We start from the raw sequence: 22,652 nt of genomic DNA, 5'->3' as shown, positions 1-22,652 counted from the left end.
GATTTCAGTTGTACTCTAATATATGATACCTTTTTACAAAAGCATTTTCATTAAGTATTTTGAACAATACAATGTAACAGACATGTACAAACATTTAGAAATTAAAATCAAACTGCTCTGCTATCGAATATGGAGTGACTTATTTAAGCAAGTCAACTTGGCTACAGTAGCACATATTTAAAACCAGGCTTTCTTTTGTTACTGATTTTGTGATGTTATTCTTTTTTTTGTTACTGGTTTCTTCTTTTTATTATGACTGTTGATAAAATAAAAAGGCAGCAAAAAGGCAGAGCCTTTTGTCTTTTATTCCAACAGCTCTACAAGACACAATTGTTGCTTCTTCTTGACTCTGTAGCCTCAGGAGTATGATTTATTGTTAAATAATGATTTGGATAATCCTACTTTTTAAAGATAACCTGGAGCTTACTCTCAGGTAAGTGTGCTTAAGGAATGTTACCTATATATCTGGATATGTTCAAAGACACCACAATTGCTTACTGAAAATTAAAGCTACAATCACAACAACTTGAATTAATGCTTAGTCTGGTACGACTTTATTGATGTCAGTAAGTTTAAATTTTATTGATAAAAATCAAACTATTTCCACTCTTCCTCCTTCACAGTCTTCCACTGGACATTTCATTTCAACTCAATGCCTCAAAGCACTGCCGGTGAAAACAAATGACACACAATTGGCATCACACCTGAGATAGAAATAGGAAATATCATTTCCATCATGGCTTCCAAAACAGTCAATTCCTACCCAGAATAATGTTTCCAGTGGATAGTTTCCCACATACTCCAACTCTGTTAAGTGTCCAGATTCCAGCATGGAACAACATGGGAAGTCAGTATTATACCCCAAGATGATCAGAACACTCATAAATTGCCACCAATGGCTGATTATAATTCTCTATGTACTATATTGGCCTGAATATAAGCAGCACCCAAATATAAGCTGCACCTTCATTCAAGGGGGGGGGGGAGAAAAAATACAATACCCGAATATAAGCTGCTCCCTTAAAATTCATCAGGTGCAAACAAAGTAACAACAAAATAAATAGATAAGTAACATAATATTTATTTTCACTTTAGTTTATGCATACATGTCAAATGCTGGAATGTTCATTGTGTCCAATTGTTTATTGTGAATATTGACATGTATAAAAAGGATGGCTGTAAACTAATTGAAAAACCAATAAAGATGTCTAAAACTTTTTTTTTAAAAAATCAGCAGGCACTCACACCCGTTCAGTTTTACCGTATGTCTGTCTCGGCAGTGATACTGTAAAAGCCAATATTTGTAAGGTCGTGAATTTATGCTGCACTTTTAACTTTTCACGGTCGGAATTTGGAAAAAAAAGTGTGGCTTATGTTCAGGCCAATACGGTATATATGGGGCATAGGTTGTTTGCCATGAGAACAAAACCCGAGACTTGACTATGACCACCATTTTATCTGGATTGGGCTTTAGATGGTGAAGTTTCATGGACTGCTTCACCCGTTCAGACACTGTTTCACATATAAACCAGCAATATCAATCATTGCATTTCAATTCTGCTCCTCCCTTCCACCTTTAGATTACATTCAACCAGTTCTGTAGAATTCGAACAGCAGCATTTGGAGTTGAGACCATTTTATCAAAATATGTCAGTCGTGGTTTTTTACAGAAAGAAAATGTGTGAATGACCAGCAGATGACCCCTGAGCACACCTAATCTACCAACCGCCTGCTGGACCTTCCCTACCAGTGTGCTGGTCAGGTCAGGTCAGAGAGCAGAGATAATGTTGATGGGTGCCACTTGGTTTCCAGATACATAAGGGTATCCACAATTGCTAACCCAAACCTGCCTACATTACAACAGTGAATCCCAAATGATGGATTAGAATGTCTGTTCTGGGCAGTCTCTGGAATGGCAACTAGGAATCAGCACAGTCAATCCAAAGAGGTAGGTAGTTTCAGGGTCAGAGCTTGGCACTTGCAGATCTGTTCTGAACAGACTCAAACCCACTGCCACTCCTCAAAGGGCATGGGATTGTCTTTAGGAAAATATCTAGAGCCAGGGCGTTATTAGAAATTTCATTTCAGAAGAAGCAGGGATTTGAGAGAGAGATTTTAGGTGCTTTCCCATTTTACTTTTTTGGATGCCATCAGGAAATAGAAATAGGCAGTGGACATTCTGGCTCTGGTATTTTGCATCAAAGGACAAGAAGAGCCTTGTTGGACCAGACAAAACACCGATCTAGTACAGTATCCCTTTTCTCACAGTGACCAATCTATGGGAGGCCAATGGAACCCATGACAAATGATGAGTTTACTACTGGTATATGATTCATCCACAAAGAGCTTGAAGGCTAAATGCTGGTCCTACTGCACTTACCTACAGGCTTTTGTTGGAATCCTGAGATTCCCAGCCATCTTTGCTCTTTTTTGAAAGGACATTTCTATCTTCAGACATACACTTAAAACATATGACGACAGTATGTATTAAAACGGTCCAGCACCAAAAGATAAGTATGTATGGCATTCCTGTCAACACAAATAAGATACAAATTGTTTCATTTGCCTTGGACTACAATAGAAGATTCATTTCAGGTTCCTATCATTGTGGTCTGTTTCCATTACAGTCCTTATTGTGAAATAAGCCAAACATCCTTACTTTTAAGTACTGCTTGGCAAATATTTGCCATGGCAGCATTGATTAAAAAGCTTTAGAGAAGATGAAGGCTAAACCTCCAGGACATATCTTTCTAGAAAAATTCTGCCTTGTTTAACTCTCATTACTATACATATTTACCTATGGAACAATGGACTGATTGCCTCACCTCTTGCTCTGACCTTTTGGCTGCAATTCACCTTGTTGCATAATGAACTGGATTCCTCACATGGCAATAGATTCCCAGTAAAATTCACTGGTTTGTTTCTGTGAGGCACCTGGATGTCATTGCTAGCCAATAAATATGGATCATGAACATCAGTATGATTTATAAGGTTGCATGTACCACAAGAAGCTCTCTTCCAGCCAGAAAATTAGTTCATCTAGGTCAGTATTGCCCATTTTGACTAGCAACAACTCTCCCAGGATTCAGACAGGAATCTTTCCCTGGAGATCCCAAGGATTTAACCTGGGACCATTTGGATGCAAAGTATGCATGTCCCATCACTGCACTGTGTTCTCTTCTTATTCATCTGAAGCTATTGCTGGTGTAACAGTGGTTGCCAACACAGTAGCTGTGGGTTCAATAGCACCCTTAAGGTCTTCCCTGATACCTATGAATTCTCTGAGCCTCCCCACACACTGTGCCTTTGATTTTGAGTTGGTGGGAGTGGTTATCTTCTTCTTCCTTGAAAAGTACATGGAGCTGAAAGAGGAAGCTGAAAGAATGGCACTCTTTCCCACTTCCTCTCCCAGCTCTATGGATTTTTCAAGACTCAGGTCGATTCTATTGGATCTCTCTTTTAACCAGAGATACTTGGGAAAAGCAAAGTGTGTGTGCATGCACATTCTATTTTTCTGTTTCTCCAGGGAGGAGAGAGAAAAGTGACGAGAGGGATGGCATCCATAGAACTTACTCAATAATCCAAATCTGCTCACGGTCATAAAAAGACTGGAGATTGCTGAGCTGTAAGAACTGACCAGTTCCAGCAGGGAATTATCTGGTACAGAAAGTGATCACCTATAGTATGGAAGAAGTGGAATGCGAAGCCTCTTCTTTCCTGTCTCACTGTTCTGTATAATCATATCTTACCCGTAAGCAGCCAGTTTAAGTCTGTTTGGCAGACCACTTTGCTAATATAGGTGAGTGCAATGTAACTTAAAAGCACTTGAGCGCATTGTAGCCAAGCACTTTCCAAAGTAACAAAGACCCACGGTGGCTTGGAAGTCCAGAAATAAATGATCAGATGACAAGAATGGTACAAGAGGAGATGGCACCAATTGTGCAGAAGCCCTAAATAGATAGCTTCCAATTCTAAACAATGTTGAGTAGCTGTGGTATGTTAAAAGCAAAGGGTTAAGGATTACTTCTTGAAAATTTGAGCATTTAATCAAGTGCAATAATTGTGAATAATCCCTTTGTTATGACAAAGACTCTTTGTTTTGGTGCTGTGGATTTCAAAAGTCATGAGATCTGCTGAAGAGAAGCAGACAGAACAAAGGTAAAAGGTAGATAGTACAGTTGATTCAATACTTATAACTTGCTCTAGCAGCGGCCTAGGAGGCGATAACCATATTACTTTCACAATCTTGGGCAATCTTTGTGGAAAACAAAATGGCAAGAAATTTTCCCTGCTTCAGACCCTTGGTCCACAGTACTGTCCACAGTGACTAGTAGTCTGTCTCCAGCTGTTTCCAGGCAGTGGTGTTTACCAGATGCCAGGGACTGAAACCAAGAAATTCTACACAAAAAGATAAACAATGTAGTATCCTCTGGAAGTTGTGGATTAGAACTCCCATTGGCCCCAGTCAACAGTCAATGGTCAGTTAAGATCAAAACTGTGGTCCACAACATCTGGAGTGGAAGGTACCATTTTTGCTACATGAAAAGTCCTACCACTGGGCCATTGCACAGGTGGCTCATTTGGGAACAGCTTGGATGGCGAGGAAGGTTCTTCCTCAGCTCCCCACAAAGACAGCCCAAGCAAGCATTCTTTGCTAAAGTCTGTGAAAAGCTGAAGAATACCTGGTGCTCCTGTCAAAACACAATGGTGATTTGGGGGGCAGGGGCTGCCACAGAGAGAGAACTTCCACACATTTCATCTGCTCCACTAAGAGCAAAGGCATGAATGTCAACTTGCTGTGGAAAAAGAAAGTGCACTGTGACCTGGCAGGTCTTCCTGCTTGTTTGCTCAGATAACCTGCCTCCACAATAGGGTTGAGCAAGGGGAGAGGGGAAGAAATTAAACCTTCCAAATGTTGGCAGGCTTCACAGCTAAGCCATTTCTCACCTCAGTTCCTGGTTTTACTGTACTGTCTAATTGCAAGGATAAAAATGACAAGGAATACTGGTATTTGGCCTGAGCCTAATGCTAGATACATAAGCTAGAAAGCTAGCAAGTCAGGAAGAATGTCAGGCTACAACCTCTCCTCCTCATGTTTGTATTCCATGTGCAAGCTTTTTTTTTTTTAATGTGATGGCAAATAGCCTCCCTCACCTGCATGACACTACTGTGTATCTTTTCCAGAATATTTTGATTTTGCTCTTATGACTGTGTCATAAAGGGTAGAAAAGGGAAAACTCAACAATGTGTGGGAAAGGTTGAATATTAGAGAGGGAGAGAGGAAGTGGAGATGCTGTATAGAGAGGACTTTGCCAGCTTGGTGCCCTCCAGAGGTTTTGGGCTGAAACTCCCATCAGTTCCAGCACAAGGCTGATGGGAGTTGTGGTCCAAAACCCCTGGAAAGCACCACGTTGGTGAAAGCTGGTCTAGATTCACTCAGTGTTGGAAATGTGCTTTTTGGCTATGCTGAATTCCACCCCCTTTTCCTCCTCTGCCCCCCTTAAGCGCTAGCACAGCAGGGAGAAAAAACAATGCAGATTATAATCAAGTGGTTCAATTGACCAATAAAAATTAGTAGGAAGACCAATAACAGGCCCAATGAACAGATGCTAACCTATAATCCATTTTACGTAAGATGCTCTGGACATACAGTGGCAGCAGCATTTGTACTCAGAAAACTTGGCTTTCAAAGAGGCTGGAAAATGTTTTCAGAAGATTGCTCAGCATCCCTTTATGAATGCCAAGGAACAAAATTATTACACCCCAGCCAGACCAAGCTTTCCAAATGCAAAAAAAGAAATAAAAAGCTTAAAGCTACTTAGTAAAGAAGGCAATGTCTAGAATTATCTTGAACAAATGCCAGTCTCTGGGGGATAATACTAGTTAGAGGGATGAGATTGGCCACTTTGGAGAAACAGAATGCTAAACTAGATGGACCTTCAGTCTGATCCAGCAGTGCTACTCTTGATGTTTTTGTGTTGCCTTTCACAGAAATCATTGAGTCTTCATCCCCAACCATAATAAAGGCTACATACATTCATCCTTTTGTTACCCTTGCCCCCCACCCACCTCACTTTCTTGTGTCCTCATCCTCCTGGCCCATGTCTAAATTTGAAATGTATGTGCTTCACACCAGGGGACCACCTTTTACTTATGTTATTCTGCAGAACAATAAAGGTATATGAATGAAATGTCAACATCAACAGGGCCTACAGACCTTCTGAGCTCCAAGCTGGCGTTGCTAAGTGATTAAGATCATAAGCTATGATGGAGGCACCCCTAGTTTAAACCCCAGTTCAACCATGAACTCACAACATACCCTTATGTCTACAAAAGGTGAAGAGCGAGGTAAACCTCAAACAAGTGCCAAGAGGAGAAAATAATGAATTGCCCACAGCACTCCAACTAAAACTTTATCAGGGTAACAACTACAAAATGGAAGATGTTATCAAAACACCTCAAGCAACTCTGTAAATTCTTCTCTGTTACTCTCCTCTCTTTGCTGCTTTGTTAGTTCAGTCATAATTGTCTCCTGCACTTTACAGAAGTCTCTTTGTCTCATCAGCCCTTTCCATGCCTTTATTTCCATGTGAGGCAATTGTGGGTTGACTGGGAAGCAGCCCCACCTGCAACTTCACATCCACTTCCTGGAACAGTCACACACCGTGAGCTGTCGTCTGTATGAAACACACCACACGTAAGCTTCTGCTGTATGTAAGAGCATCACACATTCAGGATACCTGCACAATCGGGTGACCCAATTGTGTAGAGCCCCTACTGTATGTGTCAGCAGGAATTTGTGGCTTGGGGTTTTTATTACAGAGAAGCAGGTGTGATGTTGGGAGCAGGGCTAAATGCGCAGTCTCACTTTTTGGTCAAGACACAATTGCCCTACACCACCCTTTCTCAAACTTGGGTCCACATATGTTAGGCCCGCATCATCCCTGACCACTGGTTCTGGTAGCTAGGGATTATGGGAGTTCTAGGTTCCAGAGAACCAGGCAGAGGGCCTTTCTGGTAGTGGCGCCCACCCTGTGGAACGCCCTTCCATCAGATGTCAAGGAAATAAACAACTGACTTTTAGACGACATCTGAAGGCAGCCCTGTTTAGGGGAGTTTTTAATGTCTGATGTTTTATTGTGTTTTTAATATACTGTTGGGAGCCGCCCAGAGTGGTTGGGGAAACCCAACCAGAAGGGCAGGGTATGTATGTACGTAAGTATAAACAAACAAACAAATAAAATTATCTAGTCCAACAACATCTGGGCACCCAACACACAAGGCTGCCCTACACACAAGTAACACATGAATGGGGCTTTAATTTTCAACCAGCTTTCCCACCCATCAAATACATGGGGGCAATAATACCAGCCTACCTCACAAGGTGTTAGAAGGACAATTGAGTTAATGTATGTGATGCACTTTGAACAGGTGGGGCAAGGGCTTCAATCTGAGAAGCATGCACTAGTAGAACTTGGAATGCCTAGAAGATTCTGGTGCTCAGCAGGACAATGGACACCTCCCTATGAAGCTACGATCCACCATTCCCTGGGATAGCTCAGCTGGTACAGCAGGAGACTCTTATCCTCAGGGTTGTGGGTTTGAGCCCCACGTTGGGCAAAAGACTCCTGCACTGCAGGGGGTTGAACTAGATGACCCTCATGGTCCCTTCCAGCTCTACAATTCTATGGTTCCATGATTCTCAGGGCCACAACAGGTGTGTTGGGAAGAACTTTCACCCAACCCCAGAAAAATAGGAGTAGCAGACGAGCAGTCTGGTTGGGTACAGAAGGGGGTTTCCCTACTCACCCCTTCTTCCACTGTCTTCCACTGTCACACTTTCCCCCATTTGACTTTGCTGCTAGTCTCACAGGCAAAATGCAAATCTCTGTCAACATTCGGATGAGAACTGAAGAAGAATGTGCCGCATGTGCAGTTCAGCTTATCTGCCTCAAGAGAGATGTATTTTAGCACAGATAAAAGTGTCGCTGAAAATATTCTAAGAAAACCGAGACTGATCACCAGACAGATTATGCCGAGGATGAGACTAAACACAGTCTGTCAGCTTCTGTGCAGGTATCTGGAGCCAGATCCCAAGGGAAGGTTCCAAGTCTTTGGTTGCTGTTGTTTTTTTAATGAGATAAAATTATGGTGAAGATTATCTCTCTTTTGCATAGCTGCAGCCCAGTTTCCTAAACTGCGGGAGGAAGTGAACCAAGAAATTTTCGCATCACTAGAAGTGAAGCACAGTTACACGTGCACCCCTGCCCTCTTCTACACTTTGGCATTTGTGAGCTCAGTGCAACAAGACCAGCACCAGGTGCTGGAGTTGCCAGGAGGTGGGAAAGAGCACTCGCCATCTTTGCCCGCCCCAGCACTCACCTTTGCCTGAGGGTAGTTGAGAGAGCCAATTGTAAATCATCTAGCCTGGTGAGAAGACCTATCCCACTCCCTCTGCACTGTATGACTTTCATTTTGCTCTGTATTTATATATTAAACTCAGATTATATCCTGGTAATATTGGTTTATTCTATATTCATTGATTTGGCTGTATTTGAATTTATTGCTGTTTTGTATACTGTACAGTGGTACCTCAGGTTAAGTACTTAATTCGTTCCGGAAGTCCATACTTAACCTGAAACTGTTCTTAACCTGAAGCACCACTTTAGCTAATGGGGTCTCTTGCTGCCGCCGAAGCACAATTTTTGTTCTCATCCTGAAGCAAAGTTATTAACCCGAGGTACTATTTCTGGGTTAGTGGAGTCTGTAACCTGAAGCATATGTAACCTGAAGTGTATGTAACCCAAGGTACCACAGTACTGGTCTCTCTCTCTCTTTCTCTTACACACACACACATACACATTTTTCATTTTGATAACTGGATGTTAGTTGCAAATCACTTTGGGCACAGTTCACTGTGAAAAAGCAGAATATATAAAAAATAAACTAATGACTTGTTGAGATAGTGGATTACTGGGCCATACCAGGTGGGGATATCATTTCTGAATGTTTTCCTTTGCAAAACAACAACATGTAGTGTACCAGAAATCCAGAAAAGTTTTCCGTAGCCCTATTCAGGGCTTTTAAAAGGAAATATAGGTCAACGTTCGAGAGAATGACACCCCATCTGAAGTCTAAAATAGTATAGTCCAGAATCCCATCACCTCTGTCTCCCTCCCACCTCATTTGGCATAATGGGTACAGTCATAAATACAAATAGCAAACTCATTCTCAAAGTGCTGATCTGTATAAGGCAAAAAGGGGACCATCCATGCACAAGTGCGGGGGATCAGCTGAGGAACCCCAACTTTTTCAGAAAGTACAAAAAACTTTAGAGTGGGAATGTGGGGGGTGAGAACCAAAAACAGCCCAATCACCACTGAACGTACTCAATGCTCAGTCAATGCTGATTGGCTGATGTGGGAGAACACAAACACAGTAGGATGGAAGAGGGCATGGCTGGCTGGAATCTAGAACAAGAGAACTTCCCGTTGCAACATTTTGTTGCATGTTTCCATTGTGGTCCATTGTGGACTGCCCAAACCTCTGTCGATGATATTAGTGATGGAAGAATAGTTGAGCAGATGAGTCAGAACTATTTCATATCACAATCAAGAATTTTCCTACATGGGTCAAGGCAGAAAATACACAAACCTTTGTGTGTGAATATCATTCCATTGTTTACTGTGCTACCTGGACCTGTTAGGAAGATGCTGCTTCCAGGAAGGTGTACAGGTGGCAAAACAAGCACGCCTCACATACCATTGCCCCATATCATGTAGGAAAAATGTGTGCGATGCAATCTGCAAATACAGGCCCTGACAGTTTCAGAACTGCAAAGAGGACCTCTGTTAAAAACACCCGTCTTTGATTTGAAACCAATTCCCTTGAAAAGTATGATTTCCTGGAACATCTGAAATTCTAAATAGTTTTTTTCTTTCATTAAAAAAAGTCACTTCCTATATTGATCTGAACAAGTGAGGAGGTTTGGCATCATTAAAAAGTTTAAATATTTAGATTGAACCAAAACGAACAGACAAGAACTGTTGCAAGAACTGTCTAAAGTGACCTATATTCGACCACACACAAAAAAACAAAGACAGAAAAACAGAGAGTGGGGGGAGAGGGGGGAGGAATTACTCCAAGGCTGTGTTTGAAATTCATTCATTCACATTAGTGATACAGTCGACATCTAAATTAATTGGATCAGAACGCTCAGGCGGATTCATTAAGCCTAGAAATCAGATCAAAGTCTGCACGCGAAATTAAACAATACTCTTCGGAAAGGGAGCCCGAAGGGACTCTCCTACCCAGCTGATCTTTTCGTGTGTGCAGAGCTAAGGAGTGCTAGAAAAGCGTCATCTGTAGGAAAGGCAATAATGATTCTAGGCTGCGCAGCGGGGTATCCAAGAAGTGAAAATGCAAGAATACTCCTATGGAGTCCGGCGCCTGTTAAACCTGTTGCTCGTTACGTTGCTCTGAAAATTAGCACCGCGCAATAAACATCTGGGGACATAAAGCGAAGCAAATGCAAGAGAAGGCGCCAAAACAGCAGATAATCGCGTAAGCAAATTAATGATCCATCTCAACAGCATAACTCCAGCCTGTCGCCATCGGCGGATAAAGAAACTTGTGTCAGGTGTGGCGGAGAGGTTAGATGTGCAGATCCGACGTAACAAGCAGTACTTCATATTTTATTGGTCAACCAAATACACTTTATCGCCAAGTAGTACTTACAGCCAGGTTCTGCTTGCAGCAAGCAGCAAGCGTGAGGAGGAAAGACTGTTGGGTCCGGATCCTGACAAGTGCAGCGCGGCTCCTTCACAGCTCAGTCAGATTCACCAGCCTCCCTCCACCACCACGCCAGAAAGAGGCGCCTAGCAGAAGACGGAAATTAGGAACCCGGAGGTTGCCTTTCGAAGAACTCGCCCCCTGGGAAGAAGGGGCAGCGGGGCAGCCGAGCCCTGCCTTGCGAAGAGCCCGCCAATCCCCAGCGCCTCCTCCCACGATCCCGCCCCCTGAGGTCGCTCTCGGATCCTTCCCAGCGCGGCTGCTTGTAAACAGTGCGAGAGAGACGCTTTGTCGCCTTCTCAATGGAAGCCCACGTGGAGAGGCGGGGCGCCGAGCGCGTAGGAGGAACCCGGCGGGCGGCGGGGGCGGCGGAAACGGAGCAGCCTCCCATTTCCCATCGCTGCGATGCGATTGGCCGAGCCAGGAGACGCCCTTTTCACAGATGGGTGGCACACTCAGGTAGTGCTCCTTCACTGGGGCGGCGCCCCCTTAGCTCTCCCACTTCATATCCAAGTTGGTGACCATCACTGCCTCTTATGGGAACAAATGCCATAGTTTAACCACAGCGACTTTGTTAAGATACATTATTTTGCCCGTCCTGAATCTTCCAACATTGAGCGTCATTGGATAACCATGAGTTATGGCAGAGGGAGAAAAACTCTGCCCTGTCTGCTTTCTCCCATGCTTTGCACCTCTTACTCACCTATTCTTGAAACAAAAAAGCCTCAAATGTTGTAACTTTGCCTCCTGGCGCCTCAAGACAAAGTAAAGTGGTCATGGATAATGGGAGCTGTAATCCAAAAACAGCTGGAGACCAAAGTTTGGGAAACACTGCTATACTTCTTCCAAGCGCTGGAACGTTTTGCTTGATTCAGTGTTATATAACCTCCTATAATGAATGCTCACCAGATGCAGCTTGTCACGCTGGCCACGTGACCTGGAAGTGTCTGCGGACAGCGCTGGCTCCCGGCCTCTAGAGTGAGATGAGCGCACAACCCTAGAGTCTGTCAAGACTGGCCCGAACGGGCAGGGGTACCTTTACCTTTATAATGAATGCTCAGTAGACAGCCAATGTCATCTAGGCTGCCTCTGTAATTTTTGTGCCAACATATCAGCTCGAGGAAAAGGTCGTATGGCAGTGGCCTAAGAATTTGTTGTGATATTGCTTGCAGAAAGTTTTTGGGGAGGCCTTATGACATCCCATCAATCAATTGTTAATCTGGAATTGTGCTCTTACACAATAAACCTGCTAGACATGGAACATCGAAATATGACGGGCAGTGGACAGTACTTTTCCAAACCAGACAAACTGGGAATTGGTAGCATGAAACACTTTGGGAGATGCAGTGGATCTTGGCTTTTCTGGATTATATGAGATTAAAAAGAGTTTGTATCATGAGCTTGAAATGCTATAAATTCAAGGAGTCACACAATGCTCATCTGTAATTTATACCTGTTTAGATCTGGCGGACCTCAGTCATTTTCTTCCAAAGGCTCCTTTTCTACATTTACTGTGTTTAGCAACCAGAGGATATAATTCATTTCCTGCGACATCCGGGAATTTCATAAATGAATCATGTGTTAATCTAACCACACCTTGGGGAAGAGGTGTGGTCTAGCTTGCTATAGCGACAACTGTCTTAGTAGGAGATCTGCACTGTAATATATGTGCTCTTAGGAACACAGGTGGTGCTTTGGTCTAAACCACCAAGCCTCTTGGGCTTGCCAATCATAAGGTTGGCAGTTCTAATCCACGCGACGAAACGCCAGCTCCCTCAGTGGAATTCGACTGGACTTAAGCATTCAGGAGTCCTTTACCTTTTACATATGCTCTCTTAGCAATGGAGACCAATTTTTCTATGGCTTGCCATTTCTTCAGCTGTATATTAGAGATGACTACATATCAATTGGAAGATGTTATTATTATTACAGGTGTCACTCAAGGGCTAGCCATTGTGAAATTGCAATTAAAACAAACTGTAATTAAAGCACTGATGAAAACAGTCATCATATTGAACAGTGTTGCCAGTTAGCCTGAATTACATAGGCAATATTGGTCTTCTATACTTTTGAAAAACATGGCCACTATTGCCTATGGAGTCATACCATGAATTATAACCATATTTCAGCAAGTGTGATTTATCTTGGAATCATGCCCAGCATGGTTATGGTCTTGAACAGCTCCCATTCATTTCAACAGAGCTTATGCAGGAGAACATCCCGGTGGGTGGTGCTGTTTGGGTCAGATCTGTCTGCCTCCCATTTTGTGGTGCTCCAAATGATAAGTGAGATTAAAGAAGTATATATCATATTTGTATTATTATTTAGAGAAGTACATTATCATCAGATTTAGAGAAAATGTTTACATTTTACATGCTTTTGGCATTGAAAGATAATGGAGCGGGCCTCCGGGGGTGAAATCAAACTGTTGCACTAGCAGCACCAAAGTGACCTCCTGGGGCACAAGCCTGGGCATTGTGTATGGAGGTCCTGGGCTGCCCAGACGCCTCGCTGGTGTGGACCAAAGGAAAGCAGAGCAATATGTTTGGCACCAGCTTGGCTGCAGGAGTTGCCGGAAGGAGGCGTACAAAGCACCATCCAACCGTGTGGGAATATGGTCATTTGTCCATAAGAGCATGGGCAAAAGTTCATTATTGCAAGGTGATTTCATAAGCAGAAAGCATTGCTTGGAGCATGATCAACGCGTGGACAGCTCATGCTGTCCTAATGATTGGGAGTTGTCATCAAAGGGCGTAACACAACCGTCTTAGGGACTCCGCTCTGGATTGGTGTAGGGTTTGCTCCTTAGCCTTTTCTTCTCCCCAAGAAGAAATTGTACTTGCAGAACAGATTATTGGTGCAGGGTGGAGGCAGGATAGAGTAAAGTAACTTCAGAACAGGGGCTAAGTTTAAAAAGTTTGAGCAACATGTCACTAAGCTGAAAGAGATACAAAAAGGGACCCCTGCTTCTTTTCATGCTGAATTAGCTGCACATCAGACAGATGGTGGCGAGCACAGCTCTATAGCTCTGGATATTAAAAGCAGACACACATTAAAAGCCCATGACTTCCCCCCAAGAATCCTGGGCACTGTAGTTTGTTAAGGATGCTGGAAATGGTAGCTCTGCAGGGGGGAGGGATTACAGATCTCAGGTTTTTTTTTGGGGGGGGGAGTCCTATGCTTTGAATGTGTGCTGAATATGCTTTAAATCAGGCTTCCTCAAACTCGGCCCTCCAGATGTTTTTTGTTATGTACTGAAGTTCTCACCCTGGGCCAGCAGGGGGATACTGTAGATAGTTATGCAAATAAGTGATCGAAAGTGACGTTCACTGATTGGATAGTTTTAGAAAATTGTTACAGTTACGTTGTACTGGAGCTCTGTATAAGCAGGCTGACTAAACCCTTCAGTTCAGTTCTGTTCTGGCCTGTGAATAAACAAGAGCTGTTTGAAGAATCACTGTGTCGTCTGATATGTTCACCCACAACTTAACATTTTTGGGCTACAACTCCCATGATCCCTAGCTAGCAGGACCAGTGGTCAGGGATGATGGGAATTGTAGTCTCAAAACACCTGGAGGGCCGAGTGAGGAAGCCTGCTTTAAATGTATAGTGTGAATCTTTATCAGAAGCGGTACGCCTCTGAATGCCTGTTGCTGAGGATCACATGCAGGAGAGTGTTACAGTGGTACCATGGGTTAAGAACGTAATTCATTCTGGAGGTCCGTTCTTAACCTAAGGTACCACTTTAGCTAATGGCGCCTCCCGCTGCCACTGCTCCGCCGCCGCACGATTTCTGTTCTCATCCTGAAGCAAAGGTCTTAACCTGAGGTACTATTTCTGGGTTAGCGGAGTCTGTAACCTGAAGTGTCTGTAACCTGATGTACCACTGTACATGGCCTGCTTGTGGGTTTCCCATAGGCATCTGGTTGGCACTGTGAGAACAGAACAGTGGCCTAGGTGGGATTTTTGTCTGATACAGCAGGGCTGACCTTAAAAAGCAACCCCTGTGCCCATTGCTGTAAATTACTCTTTTGCACCAGGGCAGGCCTACCACCCTCACTGTCTACATACCCTCCAACATTTATCTATTGAAAACAGGGATGTCCCATTCCATAATTCTACTATTTATACCCTACACATCTAACTGGGTTGCCCCAGCCACTCTGAGCAGCTTGCAACATATATAAAAACATAACAAAACTTTAAACATTAAAACAAAACTTCCTCATACAGGATTGCCTTCGGATGGCTCGGGGATCAGAAAACTCCATACCCTCCAACATTTATCCAGTGAAAATAGGGATGTCCTAGGGAAAAGTGGGACATTCCAGGATCAAATCAGAAACTGGGACGGCTTCTCTAATTCAGGGACGTCCCTGGAAAATACGGACACTTGGAGGGTCTGTGGCTACCAACCATAGCTGTTTGAAGATACATATAAAGTTTTCGTTTCTAACAGAACTATTGCTGGTGATAAAATAAAAAATTCCTTCCAGTAGCACCTTAAAGACCAACTAAGTTAGTTTTAGGTATGAGCTTTTGTGTGCATGCACACTTCTTCAGATACATGCACACGAAAGCTCATACCTAGAACTAACTTAGTTGGTCTTTAAGGTGCTACTGGAAGGAATTTTATGTTTTGACTATGGCAGACCAACTCGGCTACCTATCTGTAACTATTGCTGGTGATGGCAGACTTCTCCCTTGATGGTGTCATGGCCCATAAAATAGCATCTTAACTATAATCTTTTGCCAACTGCTAACACTTATTCAGTAGAAACAATGAGAATTTCCCTGCTGAGTTTTCTGAAAGCTCTGGCCTGTTCCAGCCAAGACAGGATGACTCAGAAGTAAGAAATCTGGGGTATTTGTCCTCCACAAATTTTGTAAACAGAGGACCAACAGGAGGTATGCCGTGGGAATCAATAGGAAAAATAACTCAAAAGAAATAATAGGTCATTCATTCAAGAAACTCTTAATCTTGATAGGGATAGAAAAGGGCACAGACAGCACAATCCGATACATGCTTACTCAGAAGAAAGTCTCATTGCTTTCAATGGGTCTTACTCCCAGGTACGTTTGCACAGGATAGTGTGTAGCCTTAATAGCTGACATAGCTGAAAATAATTTCCCACTTTAAAATATTATTCACTGGTTATATGGACTGTCATTACCGTCAAACTGCGTGACGATGCTCAGAATTGGAAAAGAATTTCACCTGGTGGGATTCAACTTTTACACAGAGTTGACCTAATGAAATTAATTTACTTAACATAGTCACATTCATTAATTTCAATGGGTCTGACCTAGGTTAATAATAAAAATAATAAGTTCTCTTGGTAAGTTTAAAACAGATGAATAATTTATTCTTGTAAAGTACATCAGCAATGAATTTTGTTAATCAAAATAAGTAAATAGTGTGTTTACAGAAATGCCATAAGCAATGAAAGCAATTTATAGTACACAAAGCGTATTAAAAAAATCTATATTTTAAATTTGAGACTAAGGACACATCTAGGCAGTTGCTATTTTACAGTGGGATTCAATCATACACCCACAAATTTAGGTTGTGCAATTACAGTTGATTTGGAGTTCTTCTGGGAAAAACCCACTTCCTCCCAAAGTTGAACTTTTTGGAATAAGGAAAACAATGGCAAAATCCACTGGAAAGTGTGGGATTACATTTATTTGACACAGATTTATCTAACCCGCCTGCAAACAAATCAGAATGAATGCTCAATAAACAGGTCACCAGGAAGTGACCTAATGATGTTCTGGTTGCAGTGATGAATGAATGAATGCTTACTGACTTATTTTTTGGCAGGGGGATCCTGCAATTAAATCAGTGGTCCCCAAACAAGACATAGGAGCAATAGTTGAGAGAGCTAGGTATGGTTAGCCTGGAGAAGAGAAGACTGAAAGCCATTTTCAAATATCTGAAGGGATGTCACATGGAAGATGGAGTTGTTGTCTTCTGCTCAGTAAGGTAGGACCCAAACCAATGTGTGAATTTTGGTTTTTGCTATTGTTAGGTTTTTTCCTCCTATTTGTCTGACATTCTTTTATGACTGAGAGCTGTTTTGAACTTTTTCCTGAAGAAAAGTAGGAGGGGAAAAAGCACGTTAAATTAAAACAACGAATAACAAGTCTAGCCTGTATGCCATCAAAGCCCCTATCCATCAATTGCAATTTAAATGGGAAATTCATGGAAAGGGAATGCAGAAGAGGTTGACTGTATTGAATTAAAATATTCAAGTTAAACATGACCTTGTTTTTGTCCTGAGACTTGTTTATAGAGCATGGCCTTGAGTAGTGGCCAAATTGCCTATTACTGGTTTGTGACTGACACTGCAGTAATGAGCTGGAAGGCACCAAAATACCTCTCTCAGACTAAAAGAGTTTTAATTGTAGAGCAATATATGGAATTACACTGATGAGCTTCTGAAATCATGCTGAAATTATGGCTTCAGTTTAGAGAGAATGCTTCCTGGATGTGTTGGCCTAAACTCGGAGCTAATTCACATTCCCACTTTTCCGAATGCCATCCACTTGCTTCATTTCAGCCCAAATTCAACAATTCATGAAATAGATAGGTAAGGTAAAGGTACCCCTGCCCGTACGGGCCAGTCTTGACAGACTCTGGGGTTGTGCGCCCATCTCACTTAAGAGGCCAGGGGCCAGCGCTGTCCGGAGACACTTCCGGGTCACGTGGCCAGCGTGACATCGCTGCTCTGGCCAGAGCCAGAGCCGCACACGGAAACGCCGTTTACCTTCCCGCTGGTAAGCGGTCCCTATTTATCTACTTGCACCCGGAGGTGCTTTCGAACTGCTAGGTTGGCAGGCACTGGGACTGAGCAGCGGGAGCGCACCCCGCCGCAGGGATTCGAACCGCCGACCTTTCGATCGGCAAGCCCTAGGCGCTGAGGCTTTTAACCCACAGCGCCACCTGCGTCCCCTAATAAAGCGGTACCTATTTATCTACTTGCACTTAGGGGTGCTTTTGAACTGCTAGGTGGGCAGGAGCTGGGACTGAAAGACGGGAACTCACCCCGCTGCGGGGATTCGAACCGCTGACCTTACAATCAACAAGTCCTAGGTACTAAGGTTTTACCCACAGCGCCACCCGCGTCCCTAAGAAATAGATACGGTCATCTAAATACCAATTTGTCATGTGCAAAAAACAGATTTTTAGTCATGCTGCTGTAAATCTCCCTAATGTGATTTGAACAGACATAATTCTACATTTCTCTTCATGCTTGTGATATTTGAATCACATGGCTTGAACAGTTTAATCCAGGGTTATGCGGAGTATGTTAGCATTGAAACACTAACAGGAGCTGAACTGAATAATGAATTCCCACTAAAGGAGCACACTGTACGTGAGGGCTTTTTGAAAAAGAAATTTTCACGAGGTGGGTACATGTGTGGAATAAACTCAAAGGGGCATCCTGCAAATCATGCAAAAAGGCATTTTAAATCTTCATTTGATATTGTTAAATGCAGATTTAAATAAAATAACAGGTGGGTGTCCTGCCCACATCTGACACAAATCCCGGCTACGCCCATGCCTGTGTGTTCAATCTTGAGCAAGCAGTGTTCCAAATGAGCTTGATTAAAGTGGGTAAAGGTAACACTGTGGAATAAACCACTGAGCCTCTTGGGCTTGCTGATCAGAAAGTCGGCAGTTTGAATCCCCGCGACGGAGTGAGCTCCCGTTGCTCTGTCCCAGCTCCTGCCAACCAAGCAGTTCGAAAGCATACCAGTGCAAGTAGATAAATAGGTACCGCTGTGGCGGGAAGGTAAACGGTGTTTCCGTGCACTCTGGTTTCCGTCACGGTGTACTGTTGTGCCAGAAGCGGATTAGTCATGCTGGCCACATGACCCGGAAAGCTGTCTGTGGACAAACACCAGCTCCCTCGGCCTGAAAGCAAGATGAGCACTGCAACCCCATAGTCACCTTTGACCGGACTTAACTGTCCAGGGGTCCCTTACCTTTACCTTTTACCTTGATTAAAGTGGGAATTGAAGAAGCACTACGTTCTTAATTTAGTAAACGCTTTTCAATTTGTTGCTCTTGATTGTCTGCTCTCCCCACCCCCACCCAGCAGAATTTATTCAGATTTGCATTCTGGGAGCAGAATAGAATAGAGGCTCTGGAAGATACAATCTTGGGAAGTAGCCTTGCCTACTAGTCCCTTGCCTATTTAAGCTGAAAGAAGAGAGTTGATGCTCAGAGCAGAGGAATTGAGAGAGCACATCGGGAGGCAGACGTGACTAAAACCAGCTCTACATGGGCAAATCCTTGAAACAAAAGCAATTGGCTGGAAGCAATTGTCTCAGCAGAAACTGCCATTTACAAATTCCTCTTCATTTCTCTGTTTCTGGGCAAGCCAGAGTGAGATGGGATCAAGTCTTCAGGTCCCAGCCTTTTCAAAAAATGTTGCTTAGAGGCAAATGACATGAAAGTTTTCTTCCTGAAAAGCAAGGGGAGGGGTTACTGCACACAACAGAGGAAGATTCTTAAAAACGACAAAAACAGCCTCACAATTTGGCATTTTCCCACCATATAAAAATGTAATTAATATAAAAACCTGCACACATTTGCATAAATCCTTCCCAAGAATCATTCCACAATGCTGGGGAGTTGACTTTAATTACAGAAGGGATGTATTTTGTTCCTTGTGTAAAACCCATCAGCCCAATTAAGAATGTTTTAAAGGTACTGATGTCTGATTCTGCCTGCTTCATTGCTCACTGGAGTCCATCAATGGGAAATGAAATAAAAATGAAGTGTGAAACAGTTTGGTCCTGTGCCCAGAAGAATTTTATGGTGAGACTGAGAGCTGATTCTTAAGCTATGATTTAACAGCCCTTTTCCAGTTTGCCAGACTATAAGTGCAACAAATGGGAAGTTGTTGTGCTGTGTGCGTGTAAGACCCATAAGATCCTCTGCTTTGGATGCAACATGTTTTCTCCAGAACTCAAACTATTCTACATTTTAGTTACATTTTTCATTTGTATTGTCATAGATCTAGGGTACCAGAGTCTGTTAATGAATGGCAGAAATTAATAGATGGTAGTATTTAGATAATATTTGGGATAGGAAGGGAAAATACAAGCTGCAGAACTGGTCTGGCCATGAAATTCCTGGGTTAGTTTGTGCAAACCAGCCTGGCTACAAAGGAACAATGGGGAGTCAGGTACTGGACCATAAAAGCCAACTGGCAATGCAAAAAGCTATTCTCCCCTACTCAAGTTGACAGGAGATTTGGAAGGTTGCCAAGGTGATGGGGGAGCATGATGTCACAGGAAAAATGTGTCCTTTTTGAAATCTAAAGGTGTGCTGGGAATAAGGCAGAACTCCATGTGGCGTTGGCTGGAGGAGGCAGCCCCGAGAGACCAGGAGCCATACCTGATTGCTGCTATAACCAAGCAAGTATTAGAAATCACCCCAGAATTGGCCCTACGAAACATCTTCCAAGACAATAATGCCCACTTACACCACAAAGAACTCATAACCCACCTACTTTCAGCAGCCAGAAACATCATAACCAGACACTGGAGAGACCTGTCAGGAGTAAGCATGGACCAATGGTACCAAATAGTATGGGAAACAGCCTTACTAGAAAAAGTAACCAATAAACTGAAACTGACACGGGTACAAATAGAAGAAGACACCTTCACCCCAGTATGGCTCCCCTTTATCACATACACAGCCCACCAAGACAATGACAAAAATCCACCAACAGCATACAAATCGATATGGCTAACCTGATCCAAAACACCCACTCACCCCACTCACACATGAAAATAAAGACCACCACAGCCAACCACAAACAAACAACCACATCCCAACGTCTCTCACCACCAAAGGAACACAAGTGAACAGCAGAGAACCCGCACAAGCAATGCTGACACAAAACCCCACATATATTAAGTAAAATAGAAACATTGCCACCCGACCCCACCCCCACCCATCTTCCCCCCTCCACCTTTCTTCCTAATGTCTCAAAAAATGAAATTGATTTGTAAAAAATGTTACATGGAGGGGAAAAAATAAGAGAGAAACATTGCACATACTTTTGTAAATTAAGAAAATCTTTAATAAAAATACATTAAAAAAATAATAACTGATTGCTGCTTTGGATCCAAGCTTGCTAAATGAGAGGAGCAAAGGGGACACCCTTAAGGTGTAATGTTCTATGTTCCCTCCATTGAAAGCTTTAGCTGTAAATATATGTAAAATAAATCAAATTTCCTAAAGGCATTAGGTTCCACCGTATCTCGATTTTTGCAATAGCACAACCCTGGGTAAGCACCTGGAACCCCCTGTAATCTTGCTAATGCTAAGCAGAGATTGGGAGTGGTGCGCAACCTTCATAACAGTATTTTATCATTCCGCCAAGGAAACCAGAGCAGTGTTTTAGCTTCAAAGCAACTATGTGGGGTAGGTTAGGCTGACAGGGAGTGACTTCAACAAGGCCCCACAGCTTTGCAACTGACTGGGGATTTGGATCCGGGTTTTCAGCACTGAAACCCATGAAGCCAAACACTCTGCTCAGGCCAATCATGCGCAGTTGCTAATGGAGTCAAGTGGTTCTTTGCCTGATCAAGAGAGCCGTTGAAATAGTGCGTGGTTTCTTGACTGACAAGGAATCCAAGAATTCTCAACCCCTCCCTGCTTGTACCATACTGTGACCTAAACATCATTAGTCAGCATGGAAGAAGGAAGTTCTGGGGGAAGGGAAACCTGCCTGGTTCCAAGGCAAAGGTAGGAGAAGTTCCTGGTTAATTTCATTTTTGGCAGCAAGCTGTAGTTTAGATTTGCGTCTAGGTTGGAGGGCTGCCACACAGATGATGGGGCTCAGGGGTGCACCTGAAACAACAGGTTCGGATTACATGGAAGGGGGCAACTAAACAATAGGAAGAAGTTCCTGATGGCACGAGCTGCTCAACAGTGGAACAAGCTGCCTCAGGAAGTTTTAAAATAGAGGTTGGACGGCTACCTATGGATGCTGTAAACATGGCTCTCCATCAACAAAAGGTTAGACTAGAAAACCAACTTGTTCCTTCCAACTCTCCAATTCCACAATACTCATGAAAAGATTTCTCCATACTTTGCCTTCAAATTTAGCGAATCTTCTTTTTTGCTGTCTAAACAGTCTCTCTGCTATCCCACTGACTGCTACTGTTTGTCTCCCTTCTCTTTTGCCGTCTTCTCCTCCAGCTGGAAAAAAATGAGAGGCTTTGAGCTCCTGTCCTGGTTACCACCTAGTAGGCTGGAACCTTTTCTCTTTATCCACTTGGGATGCTTAAGCAGGTGAGAGGTGTTTTTATTTTTTTGTGGAGCAGATAGGAGGGAGAAATTAAAGCTCTGGTTACCCACACAAGCTGTGCAGGCCTGATCTAGTGTGGTTTTCTTTGTTGATCTTCATGTGTTTGATTTTCTGTGGTGTTATTGTTTTGTTCTAAATGTTCTACCCTTGAGTATTTTATTAGAAAGGTGGGATTTTTTTTATTGCAAACAAGTTAAAATCTGCCTCTAGACAGATTGCTCCTAGTGCTAATACTCATTGTTCTTCCTGCAGCACGAAAAAAGAAAGGAAGCAGATCAGGGAAAATACACGACAATGAACATCTGTAAAATATAAGTGTCCAAAGTAATAAACTATAGGTCCACTTAGAACTGGAGACACTAACTAACACATGTGGTGGACCTGTGCTGCGGCTAAGGCTATGGGGATTGGTTGATTTCAATTCTTTTGATTCCTCACTTTTCCAATCTTAAATTCAGTTCTTTACATTTCTGCATCTATTGTGATTTTTTTATTTAAAAAAAACCTTAATGAAAATTCATCAAC

At 42.9% G+C, this 22,652-nt stretch overlaps 1 protein-coding gene and 1 long non-coding RNA gene across 3 annotated transcripts in view; both read right to left on the bottom strand.

Moving 5' to 3' along the window:
- The window catches only part of FRMD1 (FERM domain containing 1), a 59,971-nt gene extending 48,930 nt beyond the window's left edge, over window positions 1-11,041 (bottom strand). The window contains exon 1 of the mRNA XM_079971357.1: window positions 10,738-11,041. The gene's annotated coding sequence lies outside the window, so the exon portion shown is untranslated. The remainder of the gene's footprint in view (window positions 1-10,737) is intronic.
- LOC307213173 lies at window positions 527-7,474 on the bottom strand. 2 transcript variants are annotated; one of them, XR_013837427.1, is made up of 3 exons: window positions 7,377-7,474; window positions 2,381-2,529; window positions 527-704 (listed from the first exon to the last, which is right to left on the bottom strand). It is a non-coding gene; the product is annotated as an uncharacterized lncRNA (long non-coding RNA). The 2 variants fall into 2 exon arrangements; XR_013837428.1 differs by lacking the exon at window positions 7,377-7,474 and adding an exon at window positions 2,826-2,943.
- Window positions 11,042-22,652: the final 11,611 nt, after the last annotated feature.

The sequence above is a fragment of the Podarcis cretensis genome (genome assembly GCF_951804945.1).
Source record: "Podarcis cretensis genome assembly, chromosome: 3".
NCBI lineage: Eukaryota > Metazoa > Chordata > Lepidosauria > Squamata > Lacertidae > Podarcis > Podarcis cretensis.
Note: the sequence above shows the minus strand (reverse complement) of the source record. Positions and strands in the feature narration are given on the sequence as shown.